Here is a 20562-nt window from a genome sequence, read left to right as displayed (position 1 = left end):
CTCATCGTCATCGCGATCGTGAGTGGAAACTCACGATTTGGTCATATTTTGCATGATTTGTCGTCACGATTCATCGAAATCGTCCAAATCGGGTAAAATATCGCTATGTCTGTGGGCAGCTTTAGACCATTGGCCTACCTAGAATAGGTGTATAGCCAATCCACCCATGCTTCCCTTCTAGCACCCCTTCATCACCTTGGGCACTTGCCCTGCCTGCCCCCACCTAGCTGTGTCCCTGTATACAACAACATTCTTGTTTCAGTTAAAATTAAAAGATTCCTTTCTCTTAAAATTGACCCATGGTTCTGAGGTAGGACATTCATTAACATTGGGTTCCTTAAAAGGATGTTCCAGTGTTTGTCAATTATTCTTTGGATTTCAGCTTATCTTGAATAATGTGTGATATAGGAAAGAGGAAGTGAGTCTGCATCCACACTGACTTTATTTTTCGATGGCAATAATTAATTTTAGTTTCATGATGTTGCCAGGAAGTATCTATGAGGTCAGGTGATAACCTCTCTAGAAGAACATATTTTTCAAGATCTTTGATTATCAAACATCAAATGACATCATAATACAGTTATTTCTCATTCATCCGAATTATCCATTTTGGGATTTTGCTGTTCCATTGTGGGTAATGGCAGCTTGTAGGGAGAAGATAATTATTCATATCCACCTTTTTGCTTTGTGCCATTGCATTCATGCTACCTTAGTCAATTTAAGGGCCGTATTCAATTAGTTTCGCAACCCCGATAAAGTTCCGCCTGCCGGACCTTTCACCTACACCATGTCTTTTGGCCGTGGAAACGTATTGTTCACATCCCCGCTATTCAACCAATTCAATTCCAAAAGACGCGAAAACGATGACATGCGAAGTCAGAACAGGCAGAAAGTGGTGTCAGAATTGGGAAATCAGGCTGAACCCCACAAACAGATACAGAAACATTGGGGATCACTGTAGTAGTGCCCGATTAGTCCTAATGAAACTGTTTGGGGTACTTAAGTTGGTACAATTGCCATTAATTAGCGTCTTTGCACAAGTGGTGAACAATGGCATAAAGCAGTATTTTTAGGAGAAAATAAGTAGTCCTGGTACATTTGGGGTACCTGTAAATGGGTGCTAGCATCTTTTAATGTCTCTAAAGTGTAGTTTTAATAAAAGTGAAATTCCTCCCTCATAAAAGCACCTGCAATCCCAAAAACACTTGGCCCCTTCTTAGAGCACCCCCAGAACCTTATTTCGCTAGTTTGCGAAGTTGTCCCCCCACTTTGTGCTTTTTCACCCCCAAAATGAAAGTACTTTTTTGGGGTGTTCTTACGTTTTTTCAGGAATTTTTTGACGCAGTTGTCCTTTTGGGGGGCTGTCCCAAGGGTCCTGAGTAGTTTCCCCACCTTTGCACCCCAAATTAAAAATGTTGCACTTCTTTTCTCCTGCTATTCAGAGGCGAATCTTTTTCACCTATTACATTGCCTTGACTTTCCGCGTACGTGAAAAGCGGATGGAATTGAATACGGAGATAAGTCAAGGATCACAGCTTTTCAGTTCTAATTGAATACGGCCCTAAATCAGGGTTGACTACCCTCCCCCCCCCCCCCCCCCGCAAACATTACCTGAACTCCCGGATTCTTTGAATCTATTGATTGCGCATGTGCAAAACCAGACTGTCAGGGGGCGGAGTCTGCGGTGGGGACATCATGACGTCACAACGCGTGACGCCATGATACTTCAAGGCTGGTCACCACGGGGATGTGGGTAGCGGTGGCAGGCTAGTGAGCGGTGAGTGCGCACACGGAGTGTGTTGGGCACGGCGGCGGTGGCGAGCAGAGCGGAGCCTGTTAATAGCAGTGCTGCACTGACCAGCAGCACTGCACTGATCAGGGGCATCATCGCAGGTATGGTGTCATTTTGTCCCCCCCATGATGGCCTCAAATATAATTGTAAGCGGCCAATGAGACCTGCGACTGCCTCATATACAGTGATGGTGGCTGGGGCTGGATGCTGAGTCACAGGCATTTTTAACTGCACTTTGAAAGGGCACTCACTGACAGCCAATAAATGGATAGCTGTCAGCGAGTAGCCAATAAATGGATAGCTGTCAGCGAGTAGCCAATAAATGGATGACTGTCAGTGAGTAGCCAATAAATGGTTGACTGTCAGTGAGTAGCCAATAAATGGATGACTGTCAGTGAGTAGCCAATAAATGGTTGACTGTTAGTGAGTAGCCAATAAATGGATGACTGTCAGTGAGTGCCCTTTCAGAGTGCAGTTAATGCTTGTGACTGGATATATCACAATAAGGAAGCTCTGACTAAAAATACAGCTGCCCCCTCTGAGCACATTTCATTTATTCACACCCAAATCATTGGCAACTATTGTCTGGGGACATTTTATGGTTAACAATAGTCAAGAATGTATTAATATTTGATTTATAGCTTATTTTTAAACAGGCAACTGTACTTTCATGAGCCTCCTGCTCAGTGGCGTAACTAGGGCAGGGCGACCGGGGTGCGTGCCCTGGGCACCGTTGGACCGGCGGCGCAGGGGGGCGCCACCGGCCACGGTACCGGCCCGCCCTAGTTAGCCAGTGTAGCGTCGACCGCAATGAGTGCGGTCAGCGCTACACATTTACACAGGACCGGCGCTAGGCTTCCTGCGCCGTTCCTGTGCTGCACACCTGAGCCCGTTCCCTCCCCCTGAGTGCTTTCCCAATAGCGCTAGGAGGCAGGCGCAGGCTGTGCATAACACGCATCGCCGCCAGCGCTGGCGGCTATGCGTTTGTTAAACAGCAGCCAATGACAGTCAGATATACTCTCATTGACTGCTGCAGCACCCACTGCAAGAGCCGGGCTTCCGTCCAGGCTCCTGCAGTGGGTAATGGGACAGACGTCATGACGTCTGTCCCATAATGCTGAGCGCGCCAGCCCGGGAGGACTGGCGGCGGGAGCGGCGTCGCAGACCGGAGCAGCAGCAGCGTGGATTCAGGTAAGTATATTTTTATATATATATATATATATATATTTTTTTTTTTTGTTTGTTTGTTTTTTAACCTATCTGCACTAATGGGGGCACAACGGGGGAGGGGGGTGGCTACTACTGGGGGGACCTCTACTGGGGGTGGGGGCATAACGGGGGAGGGGGTGGCTACTACTGGGGGGACCTCTACTGGGGGTGGGGGCACAATGGGGGAGGGGTGGCTACTACTGGGGGCACCATTATTGGGAGGACCTCTACAGGGGGGGCTACTACTGGGGGCACTTAATCGGGAGGGGGAACCTCTACTGGGGACTACCTCTTGGGGGGGGGGAACTACCACTGGGGGCATTATAAAAGGGGCCTACTACTAGAGACACTGCACTCGGGGGACCACTACTGGGGGAAATAATAGGAAGGGCCACTACCGGGGGCACTGGATAGGGGGGATCACTACTGGGTGCCTGCATAAGGGGGCCACTACTGGGAAAACTGCATGGGGGAACTACTGCTGGGGGCACTATATAAAGGGCACTGCATAGGGGGGGACTACTTCTGGGGGCACCATATAAAGAGCACTGCATAAGGGGGAACACTACATGGGGCACTGCATTTGGGGGGGGGCCACTACTGGGGGTACTGAGTAAGGGGAACTAATTGGGGGCTGTATAAGGGGGACCACTACTGGGGATACTGTATAAGGGGCACTACTATGGGCCTGCATAAGAGGGACCACAACTGCATACTGGGGGTACTGTATAAGGGGTACTACTGGGGTTAAGGTGCATATGGATAGGAATGTTCAGTGTGATAATAAAAAGGGGTGTGTCATGTTGACACGCCCCATTTTTAAGTGACCACTCCCATTTTTTTTGCTGCGCGCGCATTCAGCGTGCGCACATCGGGAGGGGTGGCTCCCTTTTGAAATTTGCCCTGGCCTCCAAATACCCTAGTTACGCCACTGCTCCTGCTAAAATACTGCTCTTAGTACTATAGTTTTCACCTGCCACTGCAGGACACGCCCCTAAATGACAATAGACACACCCATATGTGGAGCTAGACACGCCCCCTGGGCAGGACATGACACGCATGGCACATTATACTGCCACCTACAATCTCCCTGAAACTAGTTTTCAATAGTAGGCAAGTATGCCCTAAATGTCAAAATCAAGGACAATTGCCTGTTCCTTGCTTGTTGTTGATGTAAAGCTCTAGTAATTTAAATTTTATTTGTTTGTACCAAGAGTGAATTTGAAGACTCCCATCAATCCTCTACATAAAAAGTATATGTCATCTATATAGCATCACCACATGGCAAAGTTTCCATTAAATGGGTTGTTATTGTGAATGAAGCTCTTTAGTCAGAGTCCTACAAACAGGTTGGTGTTGCTTGGTGCAAACTTAGTACTTGCACCTGTAGATAAAATTATTTATATAATTAAATGTAATCATTCTGCCACCATGAGGCGGGGTCATGGATGTGCTTGCTAATGTGTGTGCTGCCACTCAACGGAAAGCATGGCCAGCCAGCAAGTAATGTGGTTGTCTCTTTAGACAGTGGGCCTGATTCAGAGCCGGACGCTATTTGCGCTCGCTCGTTCAGAAATAGGGGCCGGCTATTTAAATTGAGCGCTCGCTCTTTGCGGTCTGTTGACGCCTCTATGTCTGAGCGAGCGAAAGAAACATGCGCTCGCTATTTTGTAAAGATGCCCCCTGGCCGCTCGCATCCTACGTCATCTCCACTATTTATTTGATTAATCGAGTACATCGAAAGACGTCTGAACTGCTCGCAGTGCTTGTGGTTGGATTTTCCTACCACAATCATGCGAACAGTTCAGGCTAAGAGACAACCAAGTGACGTGGTCGATGACGCTGCTTTGTTAATTATGCACACCCTTAAAACGCCGGTTTTGACTGTTTGGCATGCCTGCGTTCGGATCTCCACTCCCCGTTTTCAAGCACCTTCCCCTACTACCACCCACAAACACCTCATTCTGTCACTCAAATTAGCAGGCACTCGCTATTTTGCAAGCGCTCGATTTCCGACCGCAATGACTGGTTGGCGCATGCGCATTATGACCCATACACATGCGCAGTTGTGCGAACATCGCTCAGAGCGAACGAGCGGCCGCTTACGAGCGGCTCTGAATCAGGCCCAGTGTTTGGATGCACTCTATCACTTTCAAACACAGTAAGCAATGCTGAATACATCATGGCACATATGTCCTCTTAATCAGAACAGTGTGACACAGGTGGGTTCTATTCAAGAGATCTACATTAAAAAGGTCGATAATGTCTAGATAGACACCACATGGTAGACAGCCAATAGGTCGACAAAGACAAAAGGTCGACAGGGGCAAAAGGTTGACACACAAAAGGTCAACATGGATGAAGATAGACAGGAACAAAAGGTCAACAGGGTCAAAAGGTCTAAATGGAAATGGTTGACACATAAATGATCGACACATGGTTTTATAAAATAAATATTTATTTTAATAATCCTCGCAACACACTAATTGAGAAGGAGAATTTGTCCAGGTTTTCTAGACAATTGCTTAGGTTCCCCAATCATCCACACCTATCATTTAAAAAAAGAGTGGAGAAGAAGTGATATCGAAGCTAGCACAGTACCATCTACTTTATTGAGTTTGTGGCAGTTGTCCCAGATCAGCAAAGACTAAGATAAAAAAAAAATTGGTATAAGTCAATGTATAAATTTTGCATTGTCGGAAGTATGAACAAATGCCTCATTCATGTAGTATTAAAATATGTATTTCAATTATAAGCTTCATACTTTCCTTTGAATACTCTCTAACATTTCCGGATCTTGCCCCAATTTTGCCATACCAAGTCTCCAATGATATAAACAAACTTTCTGTTTCCTAGTATCATGATCATAGTTCTAAGTTCTTCAATTAAGGTGTCCATCCAGCATGCTAATTGGCAGCCAACTGTGTAATCTCAAAAAGTCCACCAATCCTGATGTACCTCTCATGAGGAGCCATCAGTGTAGGAATGGGGCAGAGGTAGTCAGGTGATTGACCTCTTTTATGTAGCTTCTTTACAGCAGAGAACTTGGCTTGAACAGCGAATGTCAGGATCTTTCAGATATCCCAATTGGATCATCATCTCACTGACCAGATTTACTTATCTTCTGAAGATAAACGGAAGCAGGGAGCATGAATTGGAGTATTTCATGAAAAGAAGAACAGGAGCTGTTACTAGCATTCCATCTACACTCAGCCATAAAGGTGTGTGCCAGAATAAAGCAAGTACTTTAAAGCTACAATTAAATATAAGATTGTATGGTTGATTTAGAATTTTAGATGATCAATAGATCTAGATAATATCCCAAAAAATAGTTTAGGATGGTGTGTCCCTCATTTGTCAATTAAAGGGGTTGAACACTTATGCACTATTAAGTGTGTTTATCCACTCTGAGGGCTTTGACAAATATTACAGAACATTTCTTTTAGACTGAGCAAATATGCAGCCTCTTTTTTTCCAAACTGTACAGCAATCTGTGATGACTCGCCAGGGCTCGCCTTTTCATATCAGTGCTGGTTATCTGTGACCCAGCTCAGCCGCCGGGGTCCGTACACCATGCTGCCTATCACTGTGGCTCAGATTTACGGTTGGAGCTTTTGTAATGAACTGCCAAGTTAGCGCTGTCACAACATTTCAAGAACAGGTGGGAAAAGGTGAATGGTTCAACCAAGGCAATGAGTCAATGAACATCTGAGAATTTGCAGAAGCTAGAAACATGCTGGGATAGGAAGCATAAATGTTGATCACGTTACACAGTCATACTCCACTTAGTCAGAACTTCTAGCGGTTTATGGGCACCGTGCTGTCTGCCAGCTAAACCCCGGCTGTGTTTACAACGAGTAGCAGACATGACAGCAACTTTACAAAGACAACATACTCCCATGCCACCGTCCTAACCCTTTGGCTATGAAAGAGTCCTGAAACCTAACTACATCCCAAGAATACGAATAGTACCCTGGGGGGATCAGTGTGTAGAGTAAGGTGCGTGAATTTGCAGCGGAGAAAAAAAGAAATAAAAAATTTGCGAATGTGATTCTGTTACTGATAACCATGTTTTGTACTTCAAACCCTCATGTCTGTCAGCTCATCAGAAAACAACTCAAATCATTAAATATAATCACGGCACAAGCTGAGAGGCCTTTGGGGAAGATTCAGTGTTGTGGAATAAATAAAAACATAACAGACATCTAGTTCTGGAATTTATTAGCATAGAGATGCACAAATATTGGAAACGACAAGCTAGATATAGTTGGATTCTACTGTAACACCTGTTCACTTTATGATACCGCTAAGCAGCCCTTTAGCCTGAGCAAGGTGCTGGCACACAGCCGGGTATTAGAATGCACGGGGGCTGTGCAGCAACCCTGGGAGCCACAGCGTAGGACAATTGACACTTTTTTCATCCTCAATGACCACTTGACCTGTTCCATTATCTCACTCAGGACTTTCCAAGTTGTTTTGTTGATTTCCAGTGAGTGAGCAGAGCGCCAACAGCATTTTTTGAAAGCCGGTATTAGGTCTCTAGAGATGCTCCAGAGACAATATATGACCCTGAGAAAACCATTCTTATATACAATTTAAAAACAGATAAGCGGTTAACACTTTCCTTATAATGGCATCTGATATTTGCAGAATTGTTTTGAGAAAATAGCATACAGTATACATTAGTAGAGGTCATAGATAGATAGCTAAATAAATAATTAGATAGATAATATACATCAGATAGATAGATAGATAGATTGTTATGAGATAAATAGATATTAGATAGATAGATAGATAGATAGATAGATAGATAGATAGATAGATAGATAGATAGATAGATAGATATGAGATTGGAGACATTGGAGAGATAGATAGATAGATAGATAGATAGATAGATAGATAGATAGATAGATAGATAGATAGATAGATAGATAGATAGATATGAGATTGGAGAGATAGATAGATAGATAGATAGATAGATAGATAGATAGATAGATAGATAGATAGATAGATAGATAGATAGATAGATAGATATTGGAGAGATAGATAGACAAACAAGTAGACAGAGACAGTGGGCCTGATTCAGAGCCGCTCGTAAGCGGCCGCTCGTTCGCTCCGAGAGATGTTCGCACATCTGCGCAGGCGTATGGGTCGTAATGCGCATGCGCCAACCAGTCATTGCGGTCGGAAATCGAGCGCTCGCAAAATAGCGAGTGCCTGCTAATTTGAGTGACAGGATGAGGCATTTGTGGGTGGTAACAGGGGAAGGTGCTTGAAAACGGGGAGTGGTGATCCGAACGCAGGCATGCCAAACGGTCAAAATGGGCGTTTTAAGGGTGTGCATAATTAACAAAGCAGCGTCATCGACCACGTCACTTGGTTGTTTCTTAGCTTGAACTGTTCGCATGATTGCGGTAGGAAAATCCAACCACAAGCACTGCGAGCAGTTCAGATGCCTTTCGATGTACTCGATTAATCAAATAAATAGCGGCGTCAACAGACCGCAAAGACATAGAGGCGTCAACAGACTGCAAAGAGCGAGCGCTCAATTTAAATATCCGGCCCCTTTTTCTGAACGAGCGAGCGCAAATAGCGTCCGGCTCTGAATCAGGCCCAGAGAGAGATAGACAAACAGGCAGACAGACAGATAGACTTTGGAGAGATAGACAGAGAGAGAGATATTGGAGAGATAGACAGACAAACAAGCAGATAGACAGACTTTGGAGAGATAGAAAGACAGATAGATAGATAGATAGATAGATAGATAGATAGATAGATAGATAGACATATTGACAGATAGATAGAAATAGACAGATAGATTTCACATATTTTTGCCATGAACTAGTTTAATCACATTAGGCATGACATATTTCTTTTTTAACAGAAGTCATAAAAATATATTTTATTTTCTGTTGCTCTATCGTTTTTGTTTTTTTAATTGATGTTATCAAATTTCTCCCCTGAAATGACAATTAGATGGTTACTGCATCATTTCTTTGTACTGCAACCAAACTGATATCATGTTCTTGTTTCCATAACAACGGCAGAATGCATCAAGGTCACAGAGCCCACTTTGGTTTTGCCTGTAGCTATATCTCTAATGCTCTATGAAGTTCATTTTTACTTTAGCTTTCAAAGCGGAAATAGCGACTGCTCAGCCTAATACTCCGGATGTAATATTCTGCAATATAGCACCTTATATACATGAGATGTACTAAGGACAGGATGTGGCCTTTCAGTTGTTGTGGAACTACAAGTCCCAGGGTGGGAGGATTTTGGGGGGATTGACCACATTTCTCATATGACCCAAGCTTTGGAAAGCAAAGCTTTCCGCAGCTTGGACCCAATGGCAAGGGCATAACTATGGGTTTTGGCACCCAAGGCAAATTGAAAAACAGCACCCCATCCCTCAATTTATTGACCCTGGTCTATTGCCCAGGGTCACTTGCAGGAGCAATGGCCCAATGCCCGCCTATCAGTGCCACAGGCCTAAGGCCTGATTACCCCCACAGGCCTAGTGCCCGATAACCTGGTGGTCAAGGAGGGGTTAATGACGGGAAGGCATCATAGAGGGCCTACCTGTCTGGTGGGATAGGCAGCAGCACTCTCCAGTCCTCAGCCGCATTCTTCTGCAGCTAGTCCATAATGGCCAACGGCGCCGCCGCCGGAGCTCTTCTCTCCTGAGCTCTTCTGGGGCTGCCGGAGCTCTTCTCTCCTGAGCTCTTCTGCGGCTGCCGGAGGTCTTCATGCAACAGTCTTCTGCTGATGTCAGACGCAGCAGGTGGGGCCAGCCATGACGCAGGCTCGCCACAATCTTTAGATGGCGTTACCTAACAAAAGCCTATGGGCCTCTTTCTGCAAAGTGCTGTGAGAGGGATACAATACAAGTCCCCCCTTGTAGTAGTCCCCCCAGTGGAGGTTCCCCCCCTATGCAGTGCCCCCAGTAGTAATCCCCCCTTGTAGTGCTCCCAGCAGTAGTCCCCCCTTGTAGTGCCCCCCAGTAGTAATCCCCCCTTGTAGTGCCCCCAGTAGTAGCCCCCCTTGTAGTGCCCCCCAGTAGTAATCCCCCCTTGTAGTGCCCCCAGTAGTAGCCCCCCTTGTAGTGCCCCCAGTAGTAGCCCTCCCGTTGTAGTGCCCTCAGTAGTAGCCTCCCCCTTGTAGTGCTCCCAGTAGTAGCCCCCCCTTGTAGCGCTCCCAGTAGTAGCCTTTCCCCCCCACCCCGCAGTAGAGACATACGTAATAAAAATAAAAAAAACCCACTTACCTGAAACCCCGCTCCTGGTCCCGCCGCCGCTATCAGCTCCTCCGTCCGTCCTCCCGCGCCAGGCCGCTTTGCATTATGGGAGAGAAGTCTCTCCCATTACCAACTGCGGGAGCTGGAAGATGCCCGGCTCCGGCAGTGGGAGCAGCAGCCGATGAGCGTCTGTCTGACTCACATCAGCTGCTAAAGCCAACACACAGCTGCCGGCACTAGCGGCTGTGTGTTTGTGCTGTGTAGTGCTGACCGAACTCCATCCAGTCAGCGCTACACACATGGTGCAGCTGTGTCACGGAGACACAGTCTGCCCGTGGCCCGCATGGTACGCAGCTGAGGCGCCCTCCACTATGTGGCACCCTACTCAGCTGCGTACCATGCGTAATGGGAGAACCGGCCCTGCATGCATGTGATGAGTGGTGGGATGCATCACTTGCAATATGTGATGCTCAGGGGCGCTGAGAGGGGGGGCATGTACTAATTACCTGGGCCGGGACTTTCTGGAGGGGCCCGGGTCCGCTGCCACTCCCCTCTTTCTGTTACCCTGTCTGCAGCCCAGCACACGCTGCTGTGTGCTGGGCTACAGTGGGAGATTGCAGTCTCCTCTGTCTGTTTCATGGGGCAAAATATTTCATTTTGATTTTTATTTTCTCAGTGTCCATGAATTACCAATAGCTTATCAGATGTGAGTTTTTATATGAAGTCAGCGACCTTGATCTCAATCATCCTTTTAACAAGCAGGATCTGGTAGAAATATCGCCCAGCAAACGCAATGAACCCAAACTAATTAAATTCTGCCCAAGGTCACTTCAGTTCTTTTTTTATTTTCCGGATGACACTTGTCAAAATCAACAATGAAGTAATGGCAGTAATCTCAGCAATACTGGTTCTTACAGTTTCCATGATTATGTTAAAAGAGGATCTCAGAAAAATGTGCTAGTCAGAGCCTATATTATGTACAGATGTGTCCTCTCGTATCTTTCCTGCTTGTGTGGAAAATCGACCGCGTATGGTGCGAAACGCGAGCCCGCGTGCACACGCTGCGTTCACACCCACGATCCATAAGATTGCATGGTGCAAACGCTGCCATGGTCCAGCATACCTTGGCAGACGTGTGCGTGGCAAGTCGCATGGCGTAATGCGTGCGCACGTTTGCCGCACAAAGACACAAGAGGACACTTCTGTAAATATGTGGGGTGTAATCGCTGACCATGGTTGATTTGGCATATTTTAGAAGAAATTACACTTGTGTGAGACAACGGTATATAGCGGCACACAAACTGGCTGTAGTTACGGGCAGCCGCGGAAGCCTGATTTAATGCCTTATGCTAATGCAGATTGTGTTCTGAGTATCTGCAAGTGAGAAACCCATGCCGCCCACTGATTTTATGCCAGCCACTGTGACTATCAGCATTAGCAGTAGGGATGTGCAGGCTCGGATTAGTTCGTATTTTCCCGTCAAATTTGGAATTTTCCGGCCAAAACTCAGGCCTCAGAAAGAGGCAAAATGTCATCTTCCGTGGACAAACATAATAATTTCATGGACTTTTGTCCAGGAATGATGATGTTTGTCCATGAAAGATGACATTTTGCCCCTTTCTGAGACCCGATTTTTTGGCAGGAAAATTCAGAATTTGGCGGGAAAATCTGAACTAATCCGAGCCTGCACATCCCTAATTAGCAGCAGCGCTCGCCCCAGCCCATGTTATGTGTAAGATACACGTTAGAAGACAGGCTTCCCTTCTCTGCTCGCAAAACTCCGAATCGCATGGAGCTTTCGCTACACGCAAAGGACATTCCCATGACACTCCCACCAGTCAGGGTTGTGAAGCCCTGTTGTGGCCCCAGATATATACTCTAATATTGGCATGCTGTGTGAGGGGAGGGAGTGATGTAGCTCAGTTTCACTGGCAGATCTATTACTATACAACTTCTCTTCATTGATACTTTGCTATAAAGCGGGTGAGAGGGTCACGGCCTTAGGACGAGCAGACTTGCATCTCCGCCCCCCTCACCCTTCCTCTCCTCCTCCTTATTCCATGTTTCTACATGTGCAGTTTACTCACCACTATCAATATCAGGCTCCCTCTTGGGGGGATTTAATTAGGCTCAGAGTTTGCTGCGGGGAGAATAGCTCAGGCTTTCACGCTCTGAGCTATTCAATTAAATAGGCAATTTACCTGCACAGTAAACCATGGGTTAACGTGCGCTAACCCACGGATTCCACGCAAAGTGCTGGAATCTATGGGTTTCGCTGCGCGTCTCTATTTTAACGCAGATTTTCCTTGCAGCTCCTGAGGAAAAACCCACCCTCTGGGGCTTAGGTCATGGGGTTCCCACAGCTAATTGAATTGGGCAGCGCGTTCAATTAGCTGCTGGGTTAACTCCGCATCTAATTGAATCTCCCCCTTGTAACAGTCTTCTTGGTGCTTTGTGTAGCCATCAGGTGAGTAAAAGTTTGAAAAATAAATAGATCACGGTCCTTCCGCACTTTAATAAATAAAATAAAATCCTATTAATTTAATGTCAGGCTGTTGGGGGGAAGGAGGTGTAATTATTACAAATGAGTGCTGTCCATTTAATGTCTGGCTGAATATGTCTGGCTGGAGATATACGGTATTCATTCATTGGTTGGCTTTGCAAGAGGTGCATATTGCTGTCCCTTTTCCAGACAGGGCCCTAACTTTGCAGGATCTGACCAAGTACCAAGTAATGCTAGGACACTAGTGACGACCCCAGGTAGTCAAAGCCGCAAGAGAAAGTAGTTCAGGTTTGCAAGATAGGCAGGGCTGGTGCAAGGTTTCCGGGTGCCCTAGGCAGCATTTCACCAACCGCCCCTGCTCCCTCCAATTCATAATATGCCATGCATCAGTCTCCCCAGTTTAATAATATGCCAGACAGTAGTGTCCAAAATACATAATATACTATATAGAATATTGCACACAGCAGAGCACCAAAATCATAATATACCTAATAACATTGCCGCAAATTCATAATATGCCACACAGCTGTGCCACAAATTCATTATATGCCTCTCAGCCATGAATTATGCCATTCTTTTTTTTTTTGCGTGTGTGGACTCAGCACCGCCCTCCAGTGGCGGCTGCCTGTAGCTGCCTAATGGTAGCAGTGGCCCTGTCGTAAGGTGGTTTAGCAGTTGTAACTGGCTGGGCACGCCACCACAGTAGTTCGGCCACACATCACCATTTGGAGGAAGCTTCTACTCCCACCACTATAGGGTTACCATTTTTCTCTTGTGCCCAGGGTGCTAAAATGTCTATGGTAGTTACGGCTGTACATAAATGTCCCATAATATTTTTGTCTGTCATGTACTTGCTTAAAACAAATTACTGATCTATAGAACCTTTCTATAAGGGTAATAAGTAAGCATATTCTCAATTTTGAGAGATGCTATCAAGGGTAGTGTGACTGGTGCCACTTCCCAGGGCATAAGATCAAGGGGGCAGTACGTCTGCCCCAATGGCATCTGTATGTATCCTATGGAGTGCCTTGAGAAGCACCCGGCTGTGTGGAGACATGCCAGACTTGTCTTCTCCCAGCTTCCTCTTTGAAGTGAAAGTGACATCATAACTGGGGCTAATCCAGGGCACTGAGATGCCCTGCTAAAGCACTGGGTCTTCTTCTATCATTGTTATTCAATATTATGTAAATGTTATGCAATGAATTATCATTTGGCCAGTGAGGGCAAAGTTACAGTCAAATTCAATTATGAATATAACAATATATCTAATAATAAAATACATTTCTTCTAAACATTTTATTGCCCATATATGTAAATAGTAGGGATGTGCGCCGGACCATTTTTGCCGGATTTGGATTTGGTTCTAATTCGTCGTCCGGCTTTGGATTTGGATTTGGATTTGCCAAACTGCGGTGACTGGCTTTGGATTTGGATTTGGATTTTTTTACAAAAATTGACAAAAAAAGCTAAAATCACATAAATTGGTCTTTTTTTTCTTCCTAGAGTATTATTAACCTCAATAACATAAATTTCCAGTCAATTTAGACCATATAACAGCTCATAATATTGTTTTCAACATTATTGGCCAAAGGTTGCAGTGAGCTGACTGGTTCCTAAGCAACAGAGCAGCGGCACAACGACACAGACACCACAGTATAAAGTACATCTATGACACATTGCCACACAGCAGTGGCAGAAATGAAAAGTAGTGCACCCACCCAGTGGGGTACGGCCAGCAGAGTCACAGTACTTGTTTACATAGTGGGCTACGGCCCAAGGAGTCACAGTGCACAATCTTATTCACATTACACCGCACGTAGGGCCTGATTCACATTACACCATAAAGTAGTGTCTCTTATTTATTACGACACACAGTAGTGCCCCTTTTACACAATGCCCACAGTAGTGACCCTTTTACACAATGCCCACAGTAGTGCCCCTTTTACACAATGCCCACAGTAGCGGTGTTCTTTACACAATGCCCCCAGCAGTGGTGCCCCCTATGCAGTCCCCTTAGTAGTAGGGTCCCCTATGCAGTGCCCCCAGTAGAATGCCCCCCAGTAGTATGCCCCCCATTAGCAGGCCCCCCCAGTAGTATGCCCCCCATTAGCATGCCACCCAGTAGTATGCCCCCCTTTAGCAGCCCCCCCAGTAGTATGGCCCCCCAGTAGTATGCCCCCCCCAGTAGTATGCCCCCCCCAGTAGTAGGCTGCCCCCCAGTAGCAGGCCCCCCTCAGTAGTAGGCTGCCCCAGTAGTAGCCCCCCCCTGTAGTATGGCCCCCCTGTAGTATGGCCCCCCCAGTAGTAGTAAGCCCCCCCCAGTAGTATGCCCCCCCCCAGTAGTAGTAAGCCCCCCCAGTAGTATGGCCCCCCCAGTAGCAGGCCCCTCAGTAGTATGGCCCCCCCAGTAGCAGACCCCCCCAGTAGCAAACCCCCCCCAGTAGTATAGCCCCCCCCAGTAGCAGGCCCCTCAGTAGTATGGACGCCCAGTAGCAGACCCCCCCAGTAGCAGACCCCCCCCCAGTAGTATAGCCCCCCCCAGTAGCAGGACCCTCAATAGTATGGACCCCCAGTAGCAGACCCCCCCAGTAGTATAGCCCCCCCAGTAGCAGACCCCCCCAGTAGTATAGCCCCCGCCAGTAGCAGGCCCCCCCAGTAGCAGACCCCCCCAGTAGCGCCCCCGGACCTTTGACAAGTAAAAAAAAATAAAAAATAAAACTTACCTGATTCCCCGCTCCCGCGCCGTCCGCTCTGCTGTCACACGCTGCGGAGGGAGCCGGAAGACGGAGCTCATGTGTGAGCTCCAGCCGGCTCCCTCCGTACAGCAGCCAATGAGAGTCTGTGTGACTCTCATTGGCTGCTGTGACAAACACACAGCTGCCGCTGGCAGCTGTGTGTCTGTGTGTGTGTAGGGCAGAGCGCTATCACTGCGCTCTGCCCTACACAATAGGAGCCCTGATGTCGGATTCTCTAGTGAGAATCCGACATCAGGCGGCCGCCGTTCGGCCCCGAACGGGGACCTGAGTCAGGCGGTGAACACCCGAACAGGGTTTGGGTGGACTCGGATCCCCAATGTTCGGAGCGGTTCGGATTCCACAGAATCCGAACCGCTCATCTCTAGTAAATAGTAAACGGTCTTTAAATTTAGCACATTCCTGCTAAATCACGCACACCTCAAATCCATATTTATTTTAAAAACAGTGGGCCTGATTCAGACCCGCTCGCAAGCGCTATGCGCTCGCAGGGGGGTCGATGGCCGGGCAGTGCGCATGCCCCGGAGCGAGAGAGACATTCTCTCGCTCCGGGGCTCGCTACAAACGGGGCGGCTGTCGATGTTGATCGACAGCTCGCCCCGTTTTGGAGGTGGGAGGGGGGGTTGCTGGCCAAATGAAGGCATTCCCGAAGGAACGCCTGCAGTTTGGGGGCGGCCCTACTGACATCACAAGTGATGTCAGTAGTGAACTTCCGGCTCTATTAGAGTCGAAAGCTCACTGGGGCTTGTGGGAACGAGACCCTACCACAAGGGTCTCATCGCAAGCCTGATGGTCGCGATAGTTGTGACCATCACCTGGCCACTCGCAAAAGCTGGCCACCCACAGCTTAACAAGCGGCCAGGAGGCCGGGTTTTTCAAAACAAAGCAGCTGCCCTGATTCAGAGCGAGCGCCTCTGAATCAGGCCCAGTGAACATTATACAACTTATTTTGAAATATATTTATATATATATATATATATATATTTTATATATATATATATATATATATATACATAGCTGAAGCCACTATTTACTCCACTTGTAAGAACGTGGGCAGTACATAATTGTACAGTGAAATAATTGGACAAGAGAGGAGAAGTTTGTTTGTATCCCATCTGGATGTATACCGGTCTACTTTTCATACACAGCCTAGAGCCAACATGGAATGATGTCAGCTGAAACACTTCCCGGAATATGTTACTCTCCATGTGGTCTTAATTATGTGAGGAACATCAGTAGTCCCATAACCGTGCCAATGAATGAAAACAGGCTTCCTGGAAGCAGAGGATTCCAAACATTTGTATACCACATGGAGCAAGATAAAAGTAGATGATGAGTCTACAGTACTGTACGTCAGATACAGAATAGTCTTTGACATCTGACAACCTGTTGAGCTACAAGTCCCAGCATGCCCTGTCACAGGTTATATAAAGAGTTTGCTTCATGAGACGACTTATTAGAGTTGCAGTGACTTTCAGTGCACGACATTATAATACTGACATTATAATACATGCATGACACCTGACAAGACCTGGGAGCCCTTTTTAAAGGGGAAGTTGCATTTTGAAGAGCACTGCAGGGTGACAGACAGTGTAGTATCACTCCCAGCAGCTGCTGTGCCACAGTGATGGAGCGAGGTGTAGTGCAGGGCGCACTTATTTGGGTCATAGTGGAGGTACAGAAAGAGGGAAACTTTAATTAATATCTGTAAAACACACACAAAACTAATTTCACTGTACCATCTTACCTGCCAACCTGACTTCTCTTCCCAGTGAGATAATGCAATCTGCTTTACATTTACACACTAAGGGGTCTATTTACTAAGCAGTGTTAGGAGACAGAGTGACAAGTGATAAGAAAGTGATAAGGTGCCAGCCAATCAGCTCCCAACTGTCATCTCACAGGCTGTGTTTGAAAAATTACAGATCTTACTAACAGGCGGTTAGGCATGGAGGCAAACTGAAATACATATAGATCAGGCGCTGGATGGGGGTGAGGTGAAGGGAAGGAGGGTGACCTAAGCTTTCGGGCCCCAGAGCGACTGCAGCCCCTGCACCCACTATTTTTATGATCCTGGTGGCGCATCTAATGGGATTGAGGGCCTGATTCAGACTTGGGAATAGAGAGAGGTCTCTCTCAACTGATCATCTTGGTGACACCATGTTGCACTGCAGGTGGGGCAGATTTAAAATGTGCAGAGAGATTTAGATTTGGGAGGAGTGTTTCCAAACTGACATCTAAATTGTAGACTAATAATAAAGCTGTGCAGTATGTGTTACGGAGCTCAGTCCCGGCGGATCTCTGAAGACGGTGGCAGCTGCAGCGGTGGGAGGAAGGCCAGCTTATTACGAGACTGAGGGTGGCCGTGCCCCAAAGAGGATGAAGACGGACAGTAGCGCTGACAACACCGCGGTGGTAAGAGCTCAGCCCTGTGCCTGGGGTGGGGGGATGGCGGCACTGTGTGGGCTGTATAGCAGCGTAGAGGAGTCTCCATTGTGTGTGTGACCGGCTGGGGCCTACCAGTCACTAACACTGCACGCTGGTATGCACAATGCACAAGATAGGGATGCAGTGAGACGCTAGTATGGATTGTCTCACCTGTGTGGTCCATTCTATTGCTGCTAATAGCCTGGTCTCATTCACTATCGACCCCTCCAACTCTTCCATTGTAGTAAGGTAAATTTGGGGGATGGGGATTTAAGGGGAAGCACCTGTCATCCTGTGTGTGTGTGTCCCTTAAGAACACAGTCGATTCGCCGTCACAGTGGCCGGTATGGCACCCGACTGATGTTCTAAATATCCAAATGGCCCATGGCAGAAAAAAGGTTCCCCACCTCTGTTATATATATATAATACTCTTTCTTTTCAGCTTGATTTATCTGAAAAGATGGAAATTGTGACCCTTTCCCACCTAGGGCTCCTTGACAGTTCTACTTTGTCATACACGCAGTTTGATTTAGTGGCAGTCCTGGTGTTCTGAGGCAAGAACCTACTTTCCTCCCCATGTGAAAAGATCCGCCAAGGAGCAGCTTAAGGGGCGTGCTGGCAGGGTTATTGCCCGGGTGCTGTGGCCTGGGGACCAGTGCCATCTATTAGAGGTGCACTCCACACTGCATCTTTTTACTGCCAGCCACCAGGCACTAAAGCCCAGTGGTTTTCGATGGCGTGGGTTGTTACTCAGTGTATGTTGTGACATCATTATGCCACACCGTCTAGGGTTAGGGGGGTTAGGTTAGTGGATAATTACCTATCCACGATCGGGATTTCCAGCGCTGTCGGCCTTCTGCCGCGTCGCACTCTGCTTCTGTCGGGCTGCCGCTGACGGGAATCGAACCGCCGGCCATGCGGCCGACGGTATTTCATACCAATTCCGTTAGGAGACTGGAGTGACAGGGCAGGAGACTAGAGAGTCAAGGGGCAGAAGGCTGAAAAGACAAGGAGCAGGAGGCTGGAGAGACACAGGGTGTAGGAGGATGGAGAAACATGGGGTAGGAAACTGGAAAGACAGGATGCTGGAGTGATGGGGCTGGAAGCTGAAAAGACAGGGGGCTGGAGTGACATCGGGCAGGAGGCTGGAAAGACAGGAGGCTGAAGTGGCATGGGGCAGGAGGCTGTAGAGACAGTAGGCTGTAGTGACAGATGGCAGCATTCCAGAGAACAATGGGGTAGGAGGCCAGAGAGACACAGGAGGCAGTCATGACGCAAGGGGCACAAATCTGGTGGAACCGGCTCTGTTGTATGATGATGACATTGGTTATTTTCCCACACAAACAGGCATCTTCTGGACCATGTGATTTCCTACATGAATAGTGAATACCGACTAAAGACAATGTCTGCCCAGGGAAAACCAATTTATTCAGAGGTTCCCTGTTGCAAAGAAACCACTGTATAGGTGATGTGTTATTTTTATTTAGTACACGCAAAAACAGTATAGATTTTTTTTTTATAAGGGGAGTGCCAAAAGAACTATTTTCTGGGCTCTAATTGGTCTAGAACCCCACAAATCCCACCGTTTGCCTACAAGCAGGGGTAAGCTTCAAGTGCAGGAGCGAGCAGGGACACACTCCCACAGGAGATAGTACAGCACACATTGCAGTCTGCTCTGCTCTACCTGAGTTCCAGACAGCATCCCAGACTGCCCTCCACTCACTCACTGGGCCCCCATTGGTGCTCCTTTCACACCAGGTCTCCAGAGACAAACAATTTCACTGCCTGTATGAGTTACGCCACAGAGCCATCTATATGTGTAATGTGGTCACTGAAGTTTGATCCTTCCTAGAAGTAGGCAGTAGCAAGATCATTAGACCCAGTAATTCCTACATTGATACGTTCTACCATTCATATTTCTAGGCCAGCTAAGTATGATTTGGAATCCTTATATTATAGTGTTAGGTCCCCTAAATTAGAATGCAGTAAAATGTCATTCCTATATCTGATAGTAGAGTATCATAAAGAGAACTTCCACACAATCTGGGGGAGATGTATCAAGTTTGGGAGAAAGCTAAAGTGGAGCAGTTGCAACCAATCAGCTGCTGTTGTTTCATAGACTGTGCTCGATATATGATAGCTAGAAGTCGTTTGGTTGCTATGTGCAACTTCTACACTGTGGGTGGAATGTACTAAAGGTAAATGCGAGCAAATAGCCGAAAACTGCCATTTTCTGAGTTTTGGCCACATTCCCCATACGTACCAAGCTCCGGATTGAGATACTTTCTGGAGCTTGGACCCAGTCGGCAGTGCCATTCATACATGGCATTTTCCAACACTAGCCTATGGGCATTGCATTGTGCCCTGGGAGGGATTTAGGTCCTCATTCAGTGTGGATCGCAAGTTCATGGACGCATGCACCCGGTTGATGTTTGCGTTCTGCACATGCATATGCACCGCAATGCGCCTGTGTGAACCGGCTGCTGCGATAGCAAAAGTTAACGCAGTGGATACGCAAAGCCATCGCAGAATGATTGACAGGAAGCACCATTTGGGGGTGGAGAAGGGGGGGTGGTTGGTGGGACGCAGGCATGCCTGTGCGTGTGAACGCCGTTACAGGGACGTGCATAATTAAGCCTTGCAA

Source organism: Taudactylus pleione, unplaced genomic scaffold, assembly GCF_031769625.1.
Source record: "Taudactylus pleione unplaced genomic scaffold, aTauple2 ptg000135l, whole genome shotgun sequence".
NCBI classification, from domain to species: Eukaryota; Metazoa; Chordata; class Amphibia; order Anura; family Myobatrachidae; genus Taudactylus; species Taudactylus pleione.
This window is presented reverse-complemented; position numbering follows the sequence as displayed.